The sequence below is a fragment of the Triticum aestivum genome, chromosome 5A (genome assembly GCF_018294505.1).
Source record: "Triticum aestivum cultivar Chinese Spring chromosome 5A, IWGSC CS RefSeq v2.1, whole genome shotgun sequence".
NCBI classification, from domain to species: domain Eukaryota; kingdom Viridiplantae; phylum Streptophyta; class Magnoliopsida; order Poales; family Poaceae; genus Triticum; species Triticum aestivum.
The window spans coordinates 659057655-659084463 of record NC_057806.1 but is presented as its reverse complement, the minus strand read 5'-3'; the positions used below and the strand labels follow the sequence as shown (position 1 = coordinate 659084463).

The 26809-nt window shown below is 44.5% G+C and overlaps 1 non-coding gene and 2 pseudogenes across 2 annotated transcripts; 1 reads left to right on the top strand and 2 right to left on the bottom strand.

Annotated features, from left to right (window-relative positions):
* Positions 1 to 2343: 2343 nt before the first annotated feature.
* On the bottom strand, positions 2344 to 23144 carry LOC123101739 (photosystem II CP43 reaction center protein-like; annotated as a pseudogene). The gene is made up of 3 exons (XR_006448604.1): positions 23126 to 23144; positions 22818 to 22986; positions 2344 to 4379 (listed from the first exon to the last, which is right to left on the bottom strand). The product of XR_006448604.1 is annotated as a photosystem II CP43 reaction center protein-like (transcript).
* Positions 3165 to 3252, top strand: TRNAS-UGA (transfer RNA serine (anticodon UGA)). The gene has a single exon. It is a non-coding gene; the product is annotated as a tRNA-Ser (tRNA).
* Positions 23100 to 24922, bottom strand: LOC123105725 (photosystem II D2 protein-like; annotated as a pseudogene).
* Between the last annotated feature and the right edge of the window lie 1887 nt (positions 24923 to 26809).

Sequence of the window (26809 nt, the reverse complement as noted above, 5' to 3'; positions counted from 1 at the left end):
GCCCCCGCGCGACAGACAGCACGTCCGCGTGCGTGCGTGCGCGCTCGCGCCACCCTACCGCCTACGCACGGACGAACGCGAGCACGCCACACGGGGGACACGGCGCTCGAGACAGCAGAGCGAGGGGCGAGGGCAAGGCTAGCTAGCTAGCCTTTTCCTTTCCCCGTGCACGGGCGGCGACAGGACAGCGAAATCTTTTGCCACCTTCCCTGCCCTGCCCTGCTCTGCCCTGCCCTGTCCTGCCCTGCAGAGGACCGATGGACGTGGACAGCGGCACCGGTGCTCGGCTCGGCCGACGTCGACCTCGCGACGTGACCGGCGGGAGGCGTGAATGTCAATCCCCGTCCGCTCACGTGCACGCCGCCCCGTACGTGCGCACACCTCCACGGCGGGCGGGCGGGCGCGCGCGCACGGGATGGGCATGAACTCCGCCGTGGCAGTGGCACCACCATGCCGTCTCCGTGCCCCCCCCTTCAATTCGTGTGCGTGACCCGTCGCATCCGTAGGCACGAGTTAATGCCCAATTGCGTGCACCCCTCCTCACGTTCTGTCTGTCCCACGGGCCACGGCCGTCTCACGCGACGCCATTTCGTGCACTCCGTACTAGTACCCCATACTGTGGCACAGCAAACAGTAGTAGTACTGCTGCTGTGCTGGGCAGTGATCATCGATCGGCCGAGGTAGGTGGCCGGTGTCCTCGGGAGCCGGCGAAATCCGCTCGCTCCGAGAACCCGGCCGCTGCGCACTCGACCGACCGAGCCGGCCACCGAGGTGATTGGGTCTTGGGCGCGGTGGCAAACCGGCTGGCAATGATGGCGGTGACGGCCGCGGCCCGTGGGAAAGCGAGCGAGCGAGCGCCTACTCGTAGTAGGAGTACCATGCAATGCACTGGCGTGTCGCCGAGGCCGAGGCCTGCTCTGCTCTGGATATTCCCCTTTGTCCGAGGCCTGCCGCTGCCGGGGAGCAGCATATTTTATTTTATTTTATTTTGCTCGGCATGATGTGGCTGCTGTAGAGGCTACCAGGGCAGTGATGATGTTGGACGGTCCTGCTCGTGATCTGGATCTGGCTACCTCTGCTGTTGGATCGAAAGATCTGATTCTTCCGCTCGTGCATCCTAGGAACGAGTAGGAGGCTTGATCAGTACTATGGCGCACGGTGCAGACGTGCAACAAGCTACTACTGTCACTGTTCTTTCTTTCTTTCTTTCTTTCTTTCTAGCGCCACCGCCGCACCGCACGACGGGCTAGTCGTCCCTAGCCCATGTTTAGGGGCGCAGCCGCACATCATTGCTCACACGCAAACCCCCGCTTCAACAGCATAGAAGGAAAACTTTCATGAAAAAAGAAGAAGATTCAAATGAAACAAAACACTTTTTTTACCAAATCATTGGGTTTTAAAAAATATATACTAACTCGGCGTTCCCGCGATTAGGATTTAGCATGTTATGGCTTTCATCTAATTTCTATATTTTTCGTGTTTTGCAAATCCTGCGAACCAAAGAGGCCCGAGAACAATTTTATCCTGTCACCGGGACGAGAATATCTTTGCGTGATTCTTTTTTGTGTATAAAAAAACATTCGATTTATTCATTAGACATCATGGAAGTTCAAAAAACATGAGAAGTAACAAAAATTACATTAACGCTGAAGGCGTGTTGTCGTCTTCGCCAATCCCTCACGAAGACGATCGAACCTTGTTTTGGTAGATAGTCAGTAAATCGTCGTGCTAAGACCCCAAATAACCAGCGCACCATACCAGAACGGCAACTATTGCCGACGACAATAATATATGAAGTATAAGGTACGGAATAAGATTGAAGGCCGGAAGGAAAAAAATACTATCTAAAGCGGCAACAGAGAGTTTGACTAAAGTAGCAGCACAAAACATCACTGTCTACTCTATGACATGCTTTGATACCACGAAATCTGTGTGTGATGAGCTCAGCTCAATGGTTAGTAGATTTTGGTGAAGTTAGATGGATAAAGAGAATAAAATTCGTTGGACTTAATGAAGTCTACCTCTCCCTTCCCTTTAAAAAAAGTTTGCTTGTTGTTTGTCTCAGTTAATACCCAATTTTTGAAGCTCTGTTGGCGAGTTCTATTTCTGCCTCTGGAGCGCCCTCTTTTTTTGAGTGGGATGCAAAGGAAGGGTAAGATAGTAAGGGATACGACACTAGACTAACACCTAATTAATACTTAATTTAATATAAGTAGTTAAACAGTTAACTAGACTAAACTTTTTATCATAGTACTTTGATAAATTAAGCGGGCGAGCTGCGGGAATCGAACTCGTATCTTCTCCTTGGCAAGGAGATATTTTACCATTGAACTACGCTCGCTACGGTATATATTTTATAGCGTATATCCGCCTGGGTCGACCTTCTATGTCTGGGTCGACCGTTTCATTTCATTTTCTATTATATTAGAGTTTTCCTTTTTTTATTATCTGTCAATGAATATTCTAATGGGAATGGAATTTCATAATACTGAAAGAGAAGAGCTAGCAATTCGGAACGCAAATTGCGTTTTAATACGTCTCACTATTCTAATTTTTTAGAAGAAATGGCCTTTATTATTTCTTTTTTATGGGGTTAATAAATATTAACCAAATTTAATTTAAGAAATGAGAGAATTCAGAATAGCTACGAGAAAGACTAGTCCAATCCATAATGATGTACCAGAAAATACAACATTTTTATTATTTGACCAACCATCAGGAGAAGCAAATACAAGGGGTACACTAATTACTAAGACTGAGGAAGTCGCAATTAATGCAAAAACAGCTAATTGGAAAGCAATAGTCATATTTCTAATCCTCCAAGCTACCATCAAATAAAGTTGACTACATATTTGATCCCTCACTTAACCAAAATTGTAAAAAAATACAAGAAGTAGGAGGGGTTTAATCATGAATCCATTGATTCTTCTCTTTAATTCAAATTTATTACTTAAACCGCTTTTTTATTTGGATATGGGGGTGAGAAGAGATTATTTACTCTTTATTTCACAAGCGGGTATAGCGGATCCTGTATCCGTGTATACAGTATACAGAGATATATCGAAAAGGAACTTGTATCTGATATCTTTCTAGAGGCTAATAAATCTTTTTATTTTTTATATGGCTATGTTCTATTTGTAGGAGTAAAATAAGGATTAGGCTGTGGAGAGATGGCTGAGTGGTTGATAGCTCCGGTCTTGAAAACCGGTATAGTTCTAGGAACTATCGAGGGTTCGAATCCCTCTCTCTCCTTTTGCTTATTGAATACGTTTGTTTCTTTCATTTTTTTTTTTTCTGTCCCTTATCTTTCTTTCATAAAAAGGAATGAATGGCTCGGCTAGATGGAATAACCGAGCCAGAACAGAAAAAAAGTAGAACAGGTATAAATAAGAAAATCTTAGTTAAGAGGGTTCATGTAAAGAACAGGTTCCAAATCACGATCGATTCCCTTTTCAAAACCTGCTGCAGCAGCTCGGGCTCTTCCTGCATGCCATAAATGGCCCACAAAAAGAAGAATCCTAGAACAAAATGAGAAGTTGATAACCAACTTCTAGGAGAGACATAATTAACTGCATTGATCTCGGTAGCTACGCCACCCACGGAATTTAAAGAGCCTAAAGGAGCGTGGGTCATATATTCTGCTGAGCGTCGTTCTTGCCAAGGTTGTATGTCTTTTTTCAACCTACTCAAGTCCAAACCGTTGGGGCCCCTTAGAGGTTCTAACCATGGAGCACGAAGGTCCCAAAAACGCATAGTTTCCCCTCCAAAGATAACCTCCCCAGTTGGGGAACGCATTAGATATTTACCTAAACCTGTGGGTCCTTGAGCGGATCCCACATTAGCTCCAAGACGCTGGTCTCTAACTAGAAAAGTAAATGCTTGAGCTTGAGAAGCTTCTGGCCCGGTGGGTCCATAAAACTCACTCGGATAAGCTGTATTATTGAACCATACAAAACAACAAGCGATAAAACCAAACACAGATAAAGCAGCTAAACTATAAGACAAGTAAGCTTCTCCAGACCATACAAATGCACGACGAGCCCATGCGAAGGGTTTGGTTAAAATATACCAAATTCCGCCAAATACACAAATAAAACCCAACCATACATGCCCACCAATTATATCTTCTAAATCATCTACACTAACAATCCACCCTTCTCCACCAAAAGGAGATTTTAGTAAATAACCAAATATAACACTGGGACTAAGGGTCAAATTGGTAATTTTTCTTACATCTCCCCCCCCCCCCCGGGGCCAGGTATCATATACACCGCCAAAATAAAGAGCCTTGAGTACTAGAAGAAAAGGCACCTAGACCTAACAAAATTAAGTGAATACCCAAAATTGTAGTCATTTTATTTCTATCTTTCCAGACATAACTGAAAGTGCATCTATCCCTAGGTGGTTTTGGTAACTCCTAACAACATATAGCTCATTGAGCTAATGCTATTCCAAGATTAATATTTCAGGAAAAGCTCAATGAATGGCATGGCATGGATGAGGAAAGTGGACCCCTCAAAATACTAGGGACAAAAAGATTGGCTCAAGCTCAAAGCTCAAGACTCTACATTTTATATTTTAGTGATCCAAGATCACATTGAGTCTATAGGAAAAGCCAATACTATCAAGGAGGGATGAGGTGTTGCTTGATGAGGTTCTTGCTTCATACTGCTTAGTGATATGCTCCAAAACCCTCAACTACCTTCCCACATCCACATATGACCTAAACTAAAAGTCAAACTCGGCCCCACCGATTCTTTCTATCCGGCGCCACCGAATTCAAATGTCATAACCACTGCTACAAACCCTAGGCAAATCGGTCTCACCGATAGGGATTTCGGTCACACCGAGATGGGGTTGCAATCTCTCTGTTTCCCTTTGTAACGTTTCGGTCCTACCGAGATGAGCGATCGGTCCCACCGAGATTGCAATGTAAACTCTTCGTTTCTCTTTTGTAACATTTCGGTCCCACCGAAATGAGCGATCGGTCCCACCGAGTTTACCTGACCAACTCTCTGGTTAGCTTATTACCAAAAGCGGTCCCATCGAGTTTGTGTAATCGGTCACACCGAGATTACGTTATGCCCTAACCCTAACCATATCGGTCCTACCGAGTTGCATCTCAGTCCCACCGAAAATCCTAACGGTCACTAGGTTTGCTAAATCGGTCCGACTAAGTTTCTCCATTCGGTCTCACCGAGATTGGTAAATTGTGTGTAACGATTAGTTTTTGTGTGGAGGCTATATATACCCCTCCACCCACTCTTCATTCGGGAAGAGAGCCATCAGAACATACCTACACTTCCAATACACATTTTCTGAGAGAGAACCACCTAGTCATGTGTTGAGGCCAAGATATTCCATTCCCACCATATGAATCTTGATCTCTAGCCTTCCCCAAGTTGCTTTCCACTCAAATCCTCTTTCCACCAAATCCAAATCCTGTGAGAGAGAGTTGAGTGTTGGGGAGACTATCATTTGAAGCACAAGAGCAAGGAGTTCATCATAAACACACCATTTGTTACTTCTTGGAGAGTGGTGTCTCCTAGATTGGCTAGGTGTCACTTGGGAGCCTCCGACAAAGATTATGGAGTTGAACCAAGGAGTTTGTAAGGGCAAGGAGATCGCCTACTTCGTGAAGATCTACCGCTAGTGAGGCAAGTCCTTCGTGGGCGATGGCCATGATGGGATAGACAAGGTTGCTTCTTCGTGGACCCTTCGTGGGTGGAGCCCTTCGTGGACTCGCACAACCGTTACCCTCCATGGGTTGAAGTCTCCATCAACGTGGATGTACGATAGCACCACCTATCGGAACCACGACAAAAATATCCGTGTCTCCAATTGCGTTTGAATTCTCCAAACCCTTCCCTTTACATTCTTGCAAGTTGCATGCTTTACTTTCCGCTGCTCATAGAATCTTTGCATGCTTGCTTGAATTGTGTTAAGATTGCTTGACTTGTGCTAAGATAGCTAAAATCTGCCAAAGACTAAAATTGGGAAAAAGATAGATTTTTAATTGGTCAAGTAGTCTAATCACCCCCCTCTAGACAGACTTTCGATCCTACAAGTGGTATCAGAGCTTTGGTCTCCATTTGCTTTGATTTCCATAGCTTTTGGTGGTCATAGCCTTGGTTTCACAACCTAGAAGAGTATGGCATCTAGCGAGGGAAATTACCACCGTAGAGGTCCTTACTTTGATGGTACTAATTTTGCTAGTTGGAAGCATAAGATGAAAATGCATATTCTTGGACATAATCCCGCCGTTTGGGCTATTGTGTGTGTTGGCTTTCAAGGTGAATTCTTTGATGGGAGAGAACCGAATCATGAAGCTACCGCGGATGAGTTGAAGATGCTAAAATACAATGCTCAAGCTTGTGATATCCTCTTTCCTCTTCAACGGATTGTGCCCCGAAGAATTCAACAAAATCAGCCGTCTTGAGAATGCAAAGGAAATTTGGGATACTTTGATTGATATGCACGAAGGTACCGACTCCGTCAAGGAATCCAAGTTGGATGTGCTTCAAAGTCAACTTGACAAGTTCAAAATGAAGGATGGTGAAGGTGTCGCTGAGATGTACTCTAGGCTTGCTCTTATCACAAATGAGATTGCCGGCTTAGGAAGTGAAGAGATGACCGACAAATTCATCATCAAGAAGATCCTAAGAGCCTTGGATGGAAAATACGATACCGTATGCACATTGATCCAAATGATGCCAAATTACAAAGATCTCAAGCCAACAGAAGTCATTGGAAGTATTGTTGCTCATGAGATATCACTCAAGGATAAGGAGGAGCTCCATAACAAGTCAAGTGGTGCTTACAAAGCCTCATGTGAAGCTCCCACATCATCAAGTGAGAAACCAACCTTCAATGAAGAATTGAGCCTAATGGTGAAGAACTTCAACAAGTTCTACAAGAATAGAAGCAAGGAGAGAAGTTCCAAGTCAAGGTCCTACAATGACAAAAGATCTTTAGTCGAGAGCGAAACTGTTACAATTGTGGAAGACCCGAACACTACTCCAATGAGTGTACGGCTCCCCACAAGAGAAGAGAAGATTCTCCCAAAAGAAGAAGTAGAAGAGAAGAATCACCATCAAGGGAGAGAAGGAGTAGGGATGATCGATATGAACGAAGAACCTCTCGGAGAAGCAAGGATTCGGAAAGGAAGGACAAGTCATCAAGGAGCTACACAAAACGAAGACATCAAGCTCATGTTGGTGAATGGGTATCCGGCTCCAACTCCGACAATGACTCCGAGAGAAGCTATCACTCCGACTCCGAATATACTCAAGATGAAGGTGTTGCTGGACTAGCACTTGTGTCAACCAACTCCTACGACATATTTGATTCACCAAATAAAGGAATTGGAAGATGCTTCATGGCCAAAGGTCCAAAGGTATCACACCCCGAGTATGTTGATTTCAATAGTGATGAAGATGACTTGTTAGGTGATGATGATTTACTTGTTGACAACTATAGTGATGAATACTATGATGAAACAAATGACAACGATAAGGAGAAGATTGAGTCTCTAACTAAAGAACTAAACACTCTTAAGTTAGCTCATGAAACTATCTTGGGAGATCATCGAGAACTTTTAAGGACTCATGAGAAATTACATTTTGAGAAGCTCAATCTTGAGCAAGAGCATGAGTTCTTAAAGGTAATCAATGATGATCTTCGCAAGAAAAGTTCTTCTTACATTGCCAAGTGTTTACTCTTATCCACTTACATGCCTCAAGTCAAGTCTAGTAACAAGAACAAGAATGATTCTTCCTCTAGTAGTAACAATATTCATGCTAAATCCAATGTTGTTGCTTCTAGTAGTTCTCTTGATTCCACTAATGATTCTCTTTGCCAAGTTACACTTGAGCAAGAAAATAGCTTATTGAAGGGAATTATAGAGAAAGGTGTTTACAAGAGCCTTGCCGGGAATAAGCAATTCGAGGAAATTGTACGCAAGCAAGGAAGGCACCGGAAGAGTCAAGGTATTGGTTTTGAACGAAAGTTCAATGCCAATGGAGTTGAGTGGGAAGAAGATCAATACCCCAAGACGAAGTTTGTTCCTCAACAAGAGAAGTATGATCCTACTTCTTTCCAAGGGACACAAGCTCAAGATGATCTTCCACCACAAGACCACAAGCAAAAAGGTAAGGACAAGCTTCAAGAGGAAATTGATGCATTTGAAGAAGCTCCTAAGGCCTTGGTCAAGTGGGTTCCCAAGACTACATCAAGTTCCACTTCATCAAGTACAACTACAACTCTGAGGATTCCCATCAAGATGGTGTGGATCCCTAAGAAGAAGAACTAGAGAGTTCTTGAGGGTGACTCCGCCAACATACTTCACTCTTATCATTTTGGCAAGAACAAGTGCAATCAACTTCCACATTTTGCACTAGTTCAAGGAGTTACAAACCCTCTTGTTGGTAAGACAAGGGACAAGGTAACCTAAAGCTTGCATAGACATCATCTTGTGTGTGCATGACTCTATGTCTATGGATATCCTTGTTTGTTCCTTGTGGGACTAACCCGTGTAGGTATTGAAAGTGCAACTCACTCCAAAGGATAGCTCCAAATGATCTACATCAACATAGAGCATCCACATCTTCAACACCTACATGAAGTCATCATCGACAAAACCCAAGGTTAGTTCATTCCTCTTAGAGGAGATCTCACATCTAGGGGGAGCTTTACTCTAACAATTGAGTTAAAGCAACTCTAATGGTGTGAACACAACAACACTTTATGTAAAAGTGGTAACCCCATTTGTGCTTAAACGATGAGTATGACCTATGATCAAATGTTCTCATTTGACTCCTAAGTCAATATACTCATATATAGATGACCTAGTCATCGCCAATTGCTTGATAGATGCTAGAATTGTTTGTGCATGCTTTGCCACATATTTCATTTGTCATTTTATTGTGTGAGCATGTTGGTTGCATAATTTACTCATTCGAGGACATCCACTTGTTGTTTTGCTTGTTTGGTTTCCTTTTCTTTTGGCCAAGTGGATGGACAAGAATGCCTAAGAACCTTCTCTAGCTATCTATGCTTTTCTTGTCTCAAACTCTATTCATGCTGCATCACAAAATTTGATCAAGTCAGATTCGAACCACTCTATGTGAGGAGCACTCGGAGTCCCCGATTCATCATAGAGTTAAACTTCCAAAACTTCTTTGTGTGTTTCGGTCTGACCGATTCACCCATTTTGGTCATACCGAGATCACTAAGTCGATCTAGGTTTTCAACCTTGGTGCAACCGATTCGAACTTTTCGGTCACACCAAGTTGTTCCACTCGGTCACACCGACAGGGTCAGGCTATATATATCCACGGGTCAAATTTTGGAAAACTTCCGAACCTCCTCGACCGGCGCTTAGCCGGCTCTGCCTCCAGGGTCTCCGGATCGTCCTCCTCATCGCCAGCCGCCTCCTGCCGCTGGTCTTCGCCGCCGTCAACTGGAATCATCCCCGCCGTTGCCGCCGTAGCGAGTTCATCGCTGAACTAGGGTATGAACTTGATCACTGTGCTATCCTTATCTGATTCCTAGCACATTGTGTTCGCCATGTATCTTGCCACGATTGAGATCATTCTATCATCGAAAACACTCCGTAGTTTAGTCGTGAATTAAGAATTTAGGGTTAGGTTTCCGCCGAAACCATCTCGTACCCACCGAGTTGTGGAACTCGGTACCACCGATTCGGCTCGGGCCATTGCACATGTGATTCTCGGTCTAACCGAGAATTGCAAATTGGTGTGACCGAGTTCAGGACTTTGTGAAACCCTAGCAGTCTCGGTGCCACCGAACTGTGACTCGGTCTAACCGAGTTCACTAGTTTAGGTTCCAATAGCTGCTTCGGTATCACCGAGTTTACAAATCGGTTGATCTGAAATGCTTTCTGTGGAAAACTAAAACTAAGTTTTTGACTCATTCTTTTGCAAAAACCTATGCATTTTGTGATGCTCATCCACTCTATCTCATCTATATCTATTCATGAGGTCTGTTGTCAGTGTTTGCAATATGTCTGATCAGAGTGACAGCTAGAACAAGTCAGAGGAGCAGGTTCACTTAAGTGAGGGCACTAGTCCCTCTAGCAGCTCTGATGATGGTAGCAGAGCACCCCAAGCAACTTACCCAAAGCTACCACCAGGGCCAGAAAGAAGAAAACGTCTGAATCTGAGAATGAAGACTATGTGGCAGTTGAGGATGAGGCCACTTCCAAGAAGAAAGTGGTTAAGAAGGAATATAGCACTGCTGCTGCCACTAAGCCTGGTATGAAAACCAAAGTGTCTGCAAAGAGAATTCCCATGTCTAAAGCTAGAGCCTCTACTCAAGTACCTTTGAAATCTGAACCCAAAGAAGCTGCTGCAGAAGGGAAGAAGAGGAAAGAGAGGGTCAAAAAGACCACTGCTAGAGTGCTTGGAAGATCCTCAATCATGAGAGATTCTGAAGAGGATAACGAGGATCACTATCCAGGTGTATATGACAGTTTCAAGGCTTGTGGACTTGATGATTTTGTGGCTCAGAAGCTCACAAAATGGAATGATGAGCTTATCATGCAGTTCTACTCCACAGCTCACTTCTACCCAGATGGAAGGATTGTCTGGATGTCTGAAGGTACTAGGTACCAGTCCACGGTTTTTGAATGGGCGAAGTTGATCAATGCTCCAAAAGAGAGTGAAGATGACTTGGATGTCTATGCCAACAAGAAGAAGGATCACAACTCCATGGCACACATGTACAAGGAGATCCCAGATGCTGCTCTTGAGACATACAAGTTTGGATCTGTACATTACCTTCTGTCAGGCTTGCGAACCATCAACTGGATCCTCAGGCACACTCTCTTGCCAAAGTCAGGTGATCACAAGATGATCAGAGGCCATGCAATAAACTTGCTTCATATCTTTGATGTCCCACATAAGTTCAAAGTCACGAGCCTTATAGTTGAAACTATCAATAGGACATCTGCAGATCAGAAGAGGAGTTGTGGGTATGCTCCACAGATCTAGGAGCTGATCAACTTCAAGATGGGCACTGGTACATATCTGCTGGACAAGGAGCACATGCCTATCTACCCAGAATTTGAGGACAACACTGTGGTGATGAATGAGGATGAACCATTTTCTGTGCACGCACAAGCCAAGAAGGAGAAGGCAAAGGCTGAAAAGGCTGCAAGGATGCCAACTACTGAAGAAGCATCTCAGTATCTTCTGAAGAGCAAGCAAGATCAGCTTGGCTACTTGATTGCATCCACTCTAAGGATTGAGAAAGGGCTGGCCACCCTGACTCAAAACCAGGAGAGCTTGGAAAGGATCGTAGAGCAGAAGTTCTATGACTTGGATGTGAAGGTAATTGAGATCCAGTCTATTGTGGAGCAACTTCAGGATGATATGCGGGAGAGGAAGGGCAAGACAACCACTGATGCATTTGCCAGAGTGCTTAGAGCTCAGAGATCTACTGCAGTGCCTGTTCCAGACACCAGAGCCACTTCATCTGCACCAGCTACAGCTTCAGCGCCACCAGCTCCAGCACCTACTCCATCAGCTCCATCCACATCGACTGAAGCCTTCGTTCTTGGAGTTATCCGGACACCACCACCTGAAGACCAAGCCTGAGAGACGATTTAGTGCTATGCATTTTCTAGGAACTTTTTGGTAACTTGTTGCCAAAGGGGGAGAAAAATGTATAGATCATAGGCTTCGAGAGAGAGCGTTGCTTTTTATTCTCTCTTGCTTTGGTGGTTGAACTTTATTTGCTTTGCTTGTTTGAGATACTTTTTGTCTGTGTGATACTTGGATGATCATGTGTTTGATCATATGCTACATTAATGCTTGTTGGATGACATTATCCTTTTATCCCTATATGATCATTCACTTTGCTTGGTGATGAGTGCATGTATTTAATTATTATCATTTTGAGCGCTCCACCAAGATGTATGTGACATGGAAAAGTAACCCATGAGTCTAATTCTCTGTGCATTTGCAGTCCAAAGCAAATCATAAACTATGCACACATTTAGGGGGAGCTCTTGCTTTTCACATACTTCTTAAAGCGACAATGTTTTTCACTCTTATTATCATTTGTCGAAGCTTTGATCTATATGTTGTCATCAATTACCAAAAAGGGGGAGATTGAAAGTGCATCTATCCCGAGGTGGTTTTGGTAATTCCTAACAACATATAGCTCATTGAGCTAATGCTATTCCAAGATTAATATTTCAGGAAAAACTCAATGAATGGCATGGCATGGATGAGGAAAGTGGACCCCTCAAAATACTAGGGACAAAAAGATTGGCTCAAGCTCAAAGCTCAAGACTCTACATTTTATATTTTAGTGATCCAAGATCACATTGAGTCTATAGGAAAAGCCAATACTATCAAGGAGGGATGAGGTGTTGCTTGATGAGGTTCTTGCTTCATAGTGCTTAGTGATATGCTCCAAAATCCTCAACTACCTTCCCACATCCACATATGATCTAAACTAAAAGTCAAACTCGGCCCCACCGATTCTTTCTATCCGGTGCCACCGAGTTCAGATGTCATAGCCACTGCCACAAACCGTAGGCAAATCGGTCTCACCGATAGGGATTTCGGTCACACCGAGATGGGGTTGTAATCTATCTGTTTCCTTTCGTAACGTTTCGGTTCTACCAAGATGAGCGATTGGTCCCACTGAGATTGCAATGTAAACTCTCTGTTTCTCTTTGTAACATTTCGGTCCCACCGAAATGAGCGATCGGTCCCACCGAGTTTACCTGACCAACTCTCTGGTTAGCTTATTACCAAAACCGGTCCCACTGAGTTTGTGTAATCGGTCACAGCGAGATTACGTTATGCCCTAACCCTAACCATATCGGTCCTACTGAGTTGCATCTCAGTCCCACCGAAAATCCTAACAGTCACTAGGTTTGCTAAATCGGTCTGACCGAGTTTCTCCATTCGGTCTCACCGAGATTGGTAAATTGTGTGTAACGGTTAGTTTTTGTGTGGAGGCTATATATACCCCTCCACCCACTCTTCATTCGGGGAGAGAGCCATCAGAACATACCTACACTTCCAATACACATTTTATGAGAGAGAACCACCTACTCATGTGTTGAGGCTAAGATATTCCATTCCCACCATATGAATCCTGATCTCTAGCCTTCCCCAAGTTGCTTTCCACTCAAATCCTCTTTCCACCAAATCCAAATCCTGTGAGAGAGAGAGTTGAGTGTTGGGGAGACTATCATTTGAAGCACAAGAGCAAGGGTTCATCATCAACACACCATTTGTTACTTCTTGGAGAGTGGTGTCTCCTAGATTGGCTAGGTGTCACTTGGGAGCCTTCGACAAAGATTGTGGAGTTGAACCAAGGAGTTTGTAAGGGCAAGGAGATCGCCTACTTCGTGAATATCTACCGCTAGTGAGGCAAGTCCTTCGTGGGCGATGGCCATGACGGGATAGACAAGGTTGCTTCTTCGTGGACCCTTCGTGGGTGGAGTGTTGGGGAACGTAGCAGAAAACAAAAATTTTCCTACGGTTTCACCAAGATCCATCTAGGAGTTCATCTAACAATGAGTGATTAGATGCATCTACGTACCTCGTAGATCGCGAGCGGAAGCGTTCAAAGAACGGGGATGATGGAGTCGTACTCGACGTGATTCGAATCACCGAAGATCCTAGCACCGAACGGACGGCACCTCTGCGTTCAACACACGTACGGAACAGCCACGTCTCCTCCTTCTTGATCCAGCAAGGGGGGAGGAGAGGTTGAGGGAGATGGCTCCAGCAGCAGCACGACGGCGTGGTGGTGATGGAGCTGCAGTACTCCGGTAGGGCTTCGCCAAGCACTATGGAGGAGGAAGAGGTGTTGGAGAGGGAGAGGGAGGCACCAAAGGAAAAGGTAAGAAGTCCTCCATCTCCCCCACTATATATAGGAGGGCCAAGGGGGGGCGCAGGCCCTAGGAGATCTAATCTCCTAGGGGGCTGCGGCCAAGGGGAGGAATCCCTCGTCCCCAAGGCACCTAGGAGGTGCCTTCCCCTCCTAGGACTCTTCCCTCCTTGAAACCCTAGGTGCATGGGCCTCTTGGGGCTGGTGTCCTTGGCCCATGTAGGCCAAGGCGCACCCCCTACAGCCCATGTGGCCCCCCGGGACAGGTGGCCCCACCCGGTGGACCCCAGGGACCCTTCCGGTGGTTCCGGTACAATACCGGTGACCCCGAAACTTGTCCCGATGCCCGAAATAGCACTTCCTATATATAATTCTTTACCTCCGGACCATTCCGGAACTCCTCGTGACGTCCGGGATCTCATCCGGGACTCCGAACAACATTCGGGTTACTGCATATACATATCCCTACAACCCTAGCGTCACCGAACCTTAAGTGTGTAGACCCTACGGGTTCGGGAGACATGTAGACATGACCGAGACGACTCTCCGGTCAATAACCAATAGCGGGATCTGGATACCCATGTTGGCTCCCACATGCTCCTCGATGATCTCATCGGATGAACCACGATGTCGAGGATGTGTTACTTGCCCGAGATTCGATCGTCGGTATCCCAATACCTCGTTCAATCTCGTTACCGGCAAGTCACTTTACTCGTACCATAATGCATGATCCCGTGACCGGACACTTGGTCACTTTGAGCTCATTATGATGATGCATTACTGAGTGGGCCCAGTGATACCTCTCCGTCATATGGAGTGACAAATCCCAGTCTTGATTCGTGTCAACCCAACAGACACTTTCGGAGATACCCGTAATATACCTTTATAGTCACCCAGTTACGTTGTGACGTTTGGCACACCCAAAGCACTCCTACGATATCCGGGAGTTACACGATCTCATGGTCTAAGGAAAGGATACTTGACATTGGAAAACTCTAGCAAACGAACTATATGATCTTGTGCTATGTTTAGGATTGGGTCTTGTCCATCACATCATTCTCCTAATGATGTGATCCCGTTATCAATGACATCCAATGTCCATAGTCAGGAAACCATGACTATCTGTTGATCAACGAGCTAGTCAACTAGAGGCTTACTAGGGACATGTTGGTGTCTATTATTCACACATGTATTACGATTTCCAGATAACACAATTATAGCATGAATAAAGACAATTATCATGAACAAGGAAATATAATAATAATGCTTTTATTATTGCCTCTAGGGCATATTTCCAACAGTCTCCCACTTGCACTAGAGTCAATAATCTAGTTACATTGTGATGAATCGAACACCCATGGAATTCTGGTGTTGATCATGTTTTGCTCTAGGGAGAGGTTTAGTCAACGGATCTGCTACATTCAGGTCCGTGTGTACTTTACAAATATCTATGTCTCCATCTTGAACATTTTCACGAATGGAGTTGAAGCGACGCTTGATGTGCCTTGTCTTCTTGTGAAACCTGGGCTCCTTGGCAAGTGCAATAGCTCCAGTGTTGTCACAGAAGAGCTTGATCGGCCCCGACGCATTGGGTATGACTCCTAGGTCGGTGATGAACTCCTTCACCCAAATTGCTTCATGCGCTGCCTCCGAGGCTGCCATGTATTCCGCTTCACATGTAGATCCCGCCACGACGCTCTGCTTGCAACTGCACCAGCTTACTGCCCCACCATTCAAAATATTCACGTATCCTATTTGTGACTTAGAGTCATCCAGATCTGTGTCCAAGCTAGCGTCGACGTAACCTTTTACGACAAGCTCTTCGTCACCTCCATAAACGAGAAACATTTCCTTAGTCCTTTTCAGGTACTTCAGGATATTCTTGACCGCTGTCCAGTGTTCCTTGCCGGGATTACTTTGGTACCTTCCTACCAAACTTACGGCAAGGTTTACATCAGGTCTGGTACAAAGCATGGCATACATAATAGAACCTATGGCTGAGGCATAGGGGATGACACTCATCTCTTCTATATCTTCTGCCGTGGTCGGACATTGAGCTGAGCTCAATTTCACACCTTGCAACACAGGCAAGAACCCCTTCTTAGACTGATCCATATTGAACTTCTTCAATATCTTATCAAGGTATGTTCTTTGTGAAAGACCTATGAGGCGTCTTGATCTATCTCTGTAGATCTTGATGCCTAATATATAAGCAGCTTCTCCAAGGTCCTTCATTGAAAAACTTTTATTCAAGTAGGCCTTAATGCTGTCCAAGAGTTCTATATCATTTCCCATCAAAAGTATGTCATCTACATATAATATGAGAAATGCTACAGAGCTCCCACTCACTTTCTTGTAAACACAGGCTTCTCCATAAGTCTGTGTAAACCCAAACGCTTTGATCATCTCATCAAAGCGAATGTTCCAACTCCGAGATGCTTGCACCAGCCCATAAATCGAGCGTTGGAGCTTGCACACCTTGTCAGCATTCTTAGGATCGACAAAACCTTCCAGCTGCATCATATACAATTCTTCCTTAAGGAAACCATTAAGGAATGCTGTTTTGACGTCCATCTGCCATATTTCATAATCATAAAATGCGGCAATTGCTAACATGATTCGGACGGACTTCAGCTTCGCTACCGGTGAGAAAGTCTCATCGTAGTCAACCCCTTGAACTTGTCGATAACCCATAGCGACAAGCCGAGCTTTATAGATGGTCACATTACCATCCGCGTCTGTCTTCTTCTTAAAGATCCATTTATTTTCTATGGCTCGCCGCTCAACGGGCAAGTCAGTCAAAGTCCATACTTCATTTTCATACATGGATCCTATCTCGGATTTCATGGCTTCTAGCCATTTGTCGGAATCCAGGCCCGCCATCGCTTCTTCATAGTTCGAAGGTTCACCGTTGTCTAACAACATGATTTCCAAGACAGGGTTGCCGTACCACACTGGTGCGGAACGTGTCCTTGTGGACCTTCAAATTTCAGTAGGAGCTTGATCAGAAGTATCTTGATCATCATCATCAACTTCCTCTTTAGTCGGTGCAGGCACCTCAGGAACATTTTCTTGAGTTGTGCCATTTTCCGGTTCAAGAGGTAATACTTCATCAAGTTCTACTTTCCTCCCACTTACTTCTTTCGAGAGAAACTCCTTCTCTAGAAAGGATCCATTCTTGGCAACAAAGATCTTGCCTTCGGATCTGAGGTAGAAGGTATACCCAATAGTTTCTTTAGGGTATCCTATGAAGACGCATTTTTCCGACTTGGGTTTGAGCTTTTCAGGTTGAAGTTTCTTGACATAAGCATCGCATCCCCAAACTTTTAGAAATGACAGCTTAGGTTTCTTCCCAAACCATAATTCATACGGTGTCGTCTCAACGGATTTCGACGGAGCCCTATTTAAAGTGAATGCGGCAGTCTCTAAAGCATAACCCCAAAAAGATAGCGGTAAATCGGTAAGAGACATCATAGATCGCACCATATCTAATAGAGTGCGATTACGACGTTCGGACACACCATTACGCTGAGGTGTTCCAGGCGGCGTGAGCTGTGAAACTATTCCACATTTTCTTAAGTGTGTGCCAAATTCATGACTCAAGTATTCTCCTCCACGATCTGATCGTAGGAACTTGATTTTTCTGTCACGTTGATTCTCAACCTCACTCTGAAATTCCTTGAACTTTTCAAAGGTCTCAGACTTGTGTTTCATTAAGTAGACATACCCATATCTACTCAAGTCATCAGTGAGGGTGAGAACATAACGATAGCCACCGCGAGCCTCAACACTCATTGGACCGCATACATCAGTATGTATGATTTCCAATAAGTTGGTTGCTCGCTCCATTGTTCCTGAGAACGGAGTCTTGGTCATTTTACCCATGAGGCATGGTTCGCACGTGTCAAATGATTCGTAATCAAGAGACTCTAAAAGTCCATCAGCATGGAGCTTCTTCATGCGTTTGACACCTATGTGACCAAGGTGGCAGTGCCACAAGTATGTGGGACTATCATTATCAATCTTATATCTTTTGGTACTCACACTATGAATGTGTGTAGCATTACACTCGAGATTCATTAAGAATAAACCATTCACCATCGGAGCATGACCATAAAACATATCTCTCATATAAATAGAACAACCATTATTCTTGGATTTAAATGAGTAGCCATCTCGTATTAAACGAGATCCTGATACAATGTTCATGCTCAAACTTGGCACTAAATAACAATTATTGAGGTTCAAAACTAATCCCGTAGGTAAATGTAGAGGTAGCGTGCCGACGGCGATCACATCGACCTTGGAACCATTCCCGACGCGCATCGTCACCTCGTCCTTCGCCAGTCTCCGCTTATTCCGCAGCTCCTGCTTTGAGTTACAAATGTGAGCAACTGCACCGGTATCAAATACCCAGGAGCTACTACGAGTACTGGTAAGGTACACATCAATTACATGTATATCACATATACCTTTCGTTTCGCCGGCCTTCTTGTCCGCTAAGTATTTGGGGGTAGTTCCGCTTCCAGTGACCACTTTCCTTGCAATAAAAGCACTCAGTCTCGGGCTTGGGTCCATTCTTTGGCTTCTTCCCGCCAGCTTGCTTGCCGGGCGCGGCAACTCCCTTGCCGTCCTTCTTGAAGGCTTTCTTACCCTTGCCCTTCTTGAACTTAGTGGTTTTATTCACCATCAACACTTGATGTTCCTTTTTGACTTCTACCTCTGCTGATTTCAGCATTGCAAATACTTCAGGAATGGTCTTTTCCATCCCCTGCATATTGAAGTTCATCACAAAGCTCTTGTAGCTCGGTGGAAGCGACTGGAGGATTCTGTCAATGACCGCGTCATCCGGGAGATTAACTCCCAGCTGAGTCAAGCGGTTATGTAACCCAGACATTGTGAGTATGTGCTCACTGACAGAACTATTTTCCTCTATCTTACAACTGAAGAATTTGTCGGAGACTTCATATCTCTCGACCCGGGCATGAGCTTGGAAAACCATTTTCAGCTCTTCGAACATCTCATATGCTCCGTGTCTCTCAAAACACTTTTGGAGCCCCGGCTCTAAGTTGTAAAGCATGCCGCACTAAATGAGGGAGTAGTCATCGGTACGTGCCTGCCAAGCGTTCATAACGTCTTGTTCTGCAGGGAGAACAGGTGCATCACCTAGCGGTGCTTGTAGGACATAATCTTTCTTGGCAGCTATGAGGATGATCCTCAGGTTCCGGACCCAGTCCGTGTAGTTGCTGCCATCATCTTTCAGCTTGGTTTCCTCTAGGAACGCGTTGAAGTTGAGGACTACGTTGGCCATTTGATCTACAAGACATATTGTAAAGATTTTAGACTAAGTTCATGACAATTAAGTTCATCTAATCAAATTATTCAATGAACTCCCACTTAGATAGACATCCCTCCAGTCATCTAAGTATAACATGATCCGAGTTAACTAGGCCGTGTCCGATCATCACGTGAGACGGACTAGTCAACGTCGGTGAACATCTTCATGTTGATCGTATCTTCTATACGACTCATGCTCGACCTTTCGGTCTTCTTTGTTCCGAGGCCATGTCTGTACATGCTAGGCTCGTCAAGTCAACCTAAGTGTTTTGCATGTGTAAATCTATCTTACACCCGTTGTATGTGAACGTTAGAATCTATCACACCCGATCATCACGTGGTGCTTCGAAACAACGAACTGCCGCAACGGTGCACAGTTAGGGGGAACACTTTCTTGAAATTATTATGAGGGATCATCTTATTTACTACCGTCGTTCTAAGCAAACAAGATGAAAAAACATGATAAACATCACATGCAATCAAATAATAATAGTGACATGATATGGCCAATATCACATAGCTCCTTTGATCTCCATCTTGGGGCTCCATGATCATCTTGTCACCCGCATGACACCATGATCTCCATCATCATGATCTCCATCATCATGATCTCCATCATCGTGTCTCCATGAAGTTGCTCGCCAACTATTACTTCTACTACTATGGCTAACGCGTTTAGCAATAAAGTAAAGTAATTTACATGGCGTTTCTCAATGACACGCAGGTCATACAAAAAATAAAGACAACTCCTATGGCTCCTGCCGGTTGTCATACTCATCGACATGCAAGTCGTGATTCCTATTACAATAGCATGAACAGCTCATACATCACATATAGATCATTCATCATTCATCACAACTTTGGCCATATCATATCACAAAGCACTTGCTGCAAAAACAAGTTAGACGTCCTCTAATTGTTGTTGCAAGTTTTACGTGGCTGAAGTAGGGTTCTAGCAAGAACGTTTTCTTACCTACGTGAAAGCCACAACGTGATTTGTCAACTTCTATTTACCCTTCATAAGGACCCTTTTCATCGAATCCGCTCCAAGTAAAGTGGGAGAGACAGACACCCGCCAGCCACCTTATGCAACTAGTGCATGTTTGTCGGTGGAACCGGTCTCACGTAAGCGTACGTGTAAGGTTGGTCCGGGCCGCTTCATCCCACAATACCGTTGAATCCTGATCTCTAGCCTTCCCCAAGTTGCTTTCCACTCAAATCCTCTTTCCACCAAATCCAAATCCTGTGAGAGACAGAGAGTTGAGTGTTGGGGAGACTATCATTTGAAGCACAAGAGCAAGGATTCATCATCAACACACCATTTGTTACTTCTTGGAGAGTGGTGTCTCCTAGATTGGCTAGGTGTCACTTGGGAGCCTCCGACAAAGATTGTGGAGTTGAACCAAGGAGTTTGTAAGGGCAAGGAGATCGCCTACTTCATGAATATCTACCGCTAGTGAGGCAAGTCCTTCGTGGGCGATGGCCATGATGGGATAGACAAGGTTGCTTCTTCGTGGACCCTTCGTGGGTGGAGTGTTGGGGAACGTAGCAGAAAACAAAAAATTTCCTACGGTTTCACCAAGATCCATCTAGGAGTTCATCTAACAACAAGTGATTAGATGCATCTACGTACCTCGTAGATCGCGAGCGGAAGCGTTCAAAGAACGGGGATGATGGAGTCGTACTCGACGTGATTCGAATCACCGAAGATCCTAGCACCAAACGGACGGCACCTCCGCGTTCAACACACGTACGGAACAGCCACGTCTCCTCCTTCTTGATCCAGCAAGGGGGGAGGAGAGGTTGAGGGAGATGGCTCCAGCAGCATCACGACGGCGTGGTGGTGATGGAGCTGCAGTACTCCGGCAGGGCTTCGCCAAGCACTATGGAAGTGGAAGAGGTGTTGGAGAGGGAGAGGGAGGCACCAAAGGAAAAGGTAAGAAGTCCTCCATCTCCCCCACTATATATAGGAGGGCCAAGGGGGGGCGCTGGCCCTAGGAGATCTAATCTCCTAGGGGGGTGCGGCCAAGGGGAGGAATCCCTCCTCCCCAAGGCACCTAGGAGGTGCCTTCCCCTCCTAGGACTCTTCCCTCCTTGAAACCCTAGGCGCATGGGCCTCTTGGGGCTGGTGCCCTTGGCCCATGTAGGCCAAGGCGCACCCCCTATAGCCCATGTGGCCCCCCGGGACAGGTGGCCCCACCCGGTGGACCCCCGGGACCCTTCAGTGGTTCCGGTACAATACCGGTGACCCCGAAACTTGTCCCGATGCCCGAAATAGCACTTCCTATATATAATTCTTTACCTCCGGACCATTCCGGAACTCCTAGTGACGTCCGGGATCTCATCCGGGACTCCGAACAACATTTGGGTTACTGCATATACATATCCCTACAACCCTAGCGTCACCGAACCTTAAGTGTGTAGACCGTACGGGTTCGGGAGACATGTAGACATGACCGAGACGACTCTCCGGTCAATAACCAACAGCGGGATCTGGATACCCATGTTGGCTCCCACATGCTCCTCGATGATCTCATCGGATGAACCACGATGTCGAGGATTCAAGCAACCCCGTATACAATTCCCTTTGTCAATCAGTATGTTACTTGCCCGAGATTCGATCGTCGGTATCCCAATACCTCGTTCAATCTCGTTACCGGCAAGTCACTTTACTCGTACCGTAATGCATGATCCCGTGACCAGACACTTGGTCACTTTGAGCTCATTATGATGATGCATTACCGAGTGGGCCTAGTGATACCTCTCCGTCATACGGAGTGACAAATCCCAGTCTTGATCCGTGTCAACCCAACAGACACTTTCGGAGATACCCGTAATATACCTTTATAGTCACCCAGTTACGTTGTGACGTTTGGCACACCCAAAGCACTCCTACGGTATCCGGGAGTTACACGATCTCATGGTCTAAGGAAAGGATACTTGACATTGGAAAACTCTAGCAAACGAACTATACGATCTTGTGCTATGTTTAGGATTGGGTCTTGTCCATCACATCATTCTCCTAATGATGTGATCCCGTTATCAATGACATCCAATGTCCATAGTCAGGAAACCATGACTATCTATTGATCAACGAGCTAGTCAACTAGAGGCTTACTAGGGACATGTTGGTGTCTATTATTCACACATGTATTACGATTTCCAGATAACACAATTATAGCATGAATAAAGACAATTATCATGAACAAGGAAATATAATAATAATGCTTTTATTATTGCCTCTAGGGCATATTTCCAACATGGAGCCCTCCGTGGACTCGCGCAACTGTTACCCTCCGTGGGTTGAAGTCTCCATCAACGTGGATGTACGATAGCACCACCTATCCGAACCACGACAAAAACATCCGTGTCTCCAATTGCGTTTGAATTCTCCAAACCCTTCCCTTTACATTCTTGCAAGTTGCATGCTTTACTTTCCGCTGCTCATAGACTCTTTGCATGCTTGCTTGAATTGTGTTAAGATTGCTTGACTTGTGCTAAGATAGCTAAAATCTGCCAAAGGCTAAAATTGGAAAAATGATAGATTTTTAATTGGTGAAGTAGTCTAATCACCCCCTCTAGACATACTTTCGATCCTACAATAACCAAAGAATGGAAAAGATTCCTCAAGAGTCTCGGGTCCCAGAAGCGCGTGATAAATGCCATCGAAGCCTAAGATTGCTGAGGAAATTAGGTGAAGTACGCCAGATACAAAGTACGAAAAAGTATCTAGAACTTCCCCCCTGGCCCTACTCCCCAACCTAGAGTAGCTAACTGTGGAAGTAAAATCAACCCTTGTTCATACATGGGCTTTTCTTGTACGAAATGGGCCACTTCAAATAGGTTCATTGCTCTAGCCCAGAATACGATTAATCTAGCATGAGCTACATGAGCTCCAAGCAGTTTACCGAACAAATTGATAAGTCTGGCATTCCCAGCCCACCAAGCAAAGCCGGTGGTTTCTTGGTCACGACCAGCTAAAACGAAAGTTCCATTAAAGAGCGTTTCCACGTGGCAGAACCTCCTCAGGGAATATAAGATTTTCATGAGGCTGATCCTGAGCTGCCATCCACGCACGAATACCCTCATTTAAAAGAATATTTTTGGTGTAGAAAGTCTCAAATTCAGGATCTTCCGCTGCACGGATTTCCTGGGAAACAAAGTCATAGGCACGTAAGTTCAGAGCAAGCCAACTACGCCAATAGCACTCATCCATAAACCGGTGATAAGTACAAATAGCATAAAGAAATGTAACCAACGTTTATTGGAAAAAAGCAACACCAAAGATTTGGGACCGAAAGCGGTTAGCAGTGACCATTGAATAAGTTTCTTCAGCTTGAGTTGGGTTAAAAGCACGGAAGGTGTCGGGGATGTACCCCGCGGTATGACCAGGCCGGAAGTATGACCCGGCCGGACTTGGTGCTTCACCGATGACCCGCCGGAGGACTGGCGACTCACGGGTCTGGCGGCTCACTGGTCAGACGACTCACAGATGACCCCGACGGCGTGTCACATAGAAGACTAGGCCCAAGGCCCAGTAGGCCGGCTCATATTATGGTGGGCCGGCTTAAGACAGAAGGCATGAGGAATATTTCCTTTATGAGGAAGCAAGACCCGTACTTGTATCCGACTTGTAATAGAGAATAAGTTAGTTCTAATCCTAATAGGATTCTACATGTAAGCCGCCCCTTCAACTTATATAAGGAGGGGCAGGGCTCCCCAAAGAGGGACAAGGAACAAGAAACAATATCTAGGGCTAGACACAAAGAGGAGAGCCGGCTTACGGCGACTCCCTCATGATCATAATGAGACCTAGCCACAAACAGCACGTAGGGTTATTACCGGATGATGTTTCCCGGGGCCCGAAGCTGTCTAAATCCTCGTCTTGTGTGTTGCATCTCTTGATTCCGCTCAACCCCTTCAAGCTACCACATAGATGCGTTGGCCTCGTGACTAAGTCCTTACACTAGGACATCTGCCGTGACAATTCCACGACAGAAGGTATTTGCACCATCACCGTCCTCAAATAGAGTGTTTTCTACGGTCGCTCCATGAATAGCGCATAGCAGAGCCGCACCTAATACTCCGGCAACTCCCATCATATGAAATGGGTTCAACGTCCAATTATGAAATCCTTGGAAGAAAAGGATGAATCGAAATATCGCTGCTACGCCAAAACTCGGCGCAAAGAACCAACCAGATTGCCCCAATGGATAAATAAGGAATACAGAAACAAAAACAGCAATTGGACCAGAGAATGAGATTTCATTATAAGGCCGCAATTGAACAGACCGAGCAAGTTCAAATTGGCATAACATGAAACCTATTAGTGCAAAATCCCCATGGAGAGCTACAAAAGTCCATAGACCGCCTAATTGACACCAACGAGTAAAATCTCCTTGTGCTTCGGGCCCCCATAGTAGCAACAAAGAGTGTGCTAAACTATTGGCAGGGGTAGAAACTGATGCGGTTAAGAAATTACAACCTTCCAAATAGGAACTAGCCAATCCATGGGTATACCAAGAAGTTATAAAAGTTGTCCATGTAAACCAACCCCCTAAAGCGAAATAAGCACAAGGAAAGAGCAATAGGCCAGACCATCCTACAAAAATGAAACGGTCCCTTCGTAACCAGTCATCCATAGTATCAAATAGATCATTTTCTTCTTTAGGAATTCTACCAAGGGCTATAGTCATAGTGATCCTCCTATTCAATTACTTCAACCATTTCCGAGCACCTCATATCACTTTCCAAGGCATATGATAGTTTTATTATCTGTGGATGATTTCTTTCTCGTTCAATGCCCTTTTCCAATGGTCTCGAAGAGAGAAATTTTCCATTTTTATCTATGGAGTCACAGTCACAACCGAGGTCGTGGTAAATCCATGAATTTGATTCGATTTGTTTTTCTTATACTATTTGTTTTTCTTATACTATAGAAATAGAAATAAATTGTTTTTCTTATACTATAGAAAGAAATAAACCTTTGAATTCAGCATTATTCCAAGACTCCTATTTCAAAGTCTATCTTTTAAGGAAAAAATGCAAATAAAAGTAACCCTTCTTTTCCCATTCCCTCTCTATTGCATGGGTGGAAGAACTAAAATAATAGAGGATTCTGAAAAAATGGGACCTTCGAAATCCAATTAGATGAAGACGAAGGACACTGCTCTCTCAAATGAAAAAAGGTGGAAAAGATATGGAGAATGGCTCAACTGGAACAAATTAGGATGAAGCTTGTTCAATGCCCAGATCCTCTCAACCTATTAGAAGATGTGCTCAAACTAGATGAAGAAGAACGAGTGAAAGTATGCATCTTACCATGGACATGGTGGCACGAAAGAAATAAAACAAATGTAGGCGATGAAATGAGGGCTCCTGAAGCTTTCTTATCCTCTATCACCTACCATGTGGTTGAAGCAAGTAACGGACAAAATCATTTACCTTTTCTATTTCCATAATAATGGTAAGAGCATCAGCAACTAAGTCAAACGGCAGGGGGCAGCACATCTTCCTGCCTCAAGCCTTTGTGGGTTTGAAATATGATCATATAATATCATTGACTTTCATACCAACATGGCCACACCTCATAGTTTTCATCACCCATTCATACCATTGATCAGGAAAGTTCTTTAAGTTCATCATTTGATAAACAAAAGGCCATTTAATTTTGCCATATGCATTTTCAAAATAAATCTTGAAAAGTAGAGCACTTTGTTCATTGTGATGTATGGAACTCAAACCTTCATGCGGCATAACAACACTTCATTATGTAGCTACCTTTCATAAAGTCAATCTGATTTGGAGAGATAATGGTATTAACTATCTTCCTAAGTTTGTTCATCTAAAGCTAACATTAAGTAAACGAATGGGGCTAAATTTCTCGATTTGTTTGGCATCCTTGGTTTTAGGCACTAAAGTAATGATCTCATAATTCAACCTATTAATATCTAAAGTTCTTTTATGAAAATCATCTAATCGATCTTTTAGATCCCACTTGACCACATCCCAAAAATGCTGATAAAAATCCACAGAGACACCATTAGGCCCATGGCTTTTATTTTTCTCCGTATGGAAAACCATAGAATGCAATTCCTCCATGAAAAAGGGTTTAGTAAGTTTCTCAACATCATCATCAGGAGTTGTCGGAGCACCCTGGATATTTAAATAAATCGTAGACTCGTTAGCCCTACCAAAAAGATTCTTATAAAATTCGGTGAAATATTCGAGAAGAAATCCTCTCCGTCAATCACCCCTGCCTCTTGTTCAAGGGAAATAATTCTACCTTTTCTTCCTCTCCCATTCACCTTGGCATGATAGTATCTAGTGTTATATCTCGTTCCTTAATCTCTTTTTCATTGTACCTCTACAGGCATTTTAACTCTTCTTGTTTCAGTAGATCCCCTAATTTATCTGTTAGTTCTTTATGATCATTTCTATCATGTGTAGTTAAGCCATTAATCTCAACATTCTTAATAATACTATATATCTAGTTTTCCTACTAGCTTAGCTTTATTCTTTCTATACCAAGCATCAACATTTCTATTCAACCCCTTAAGTTCCCTTCTCAAAGTTATAAGTTTTTGCAACCATTTTT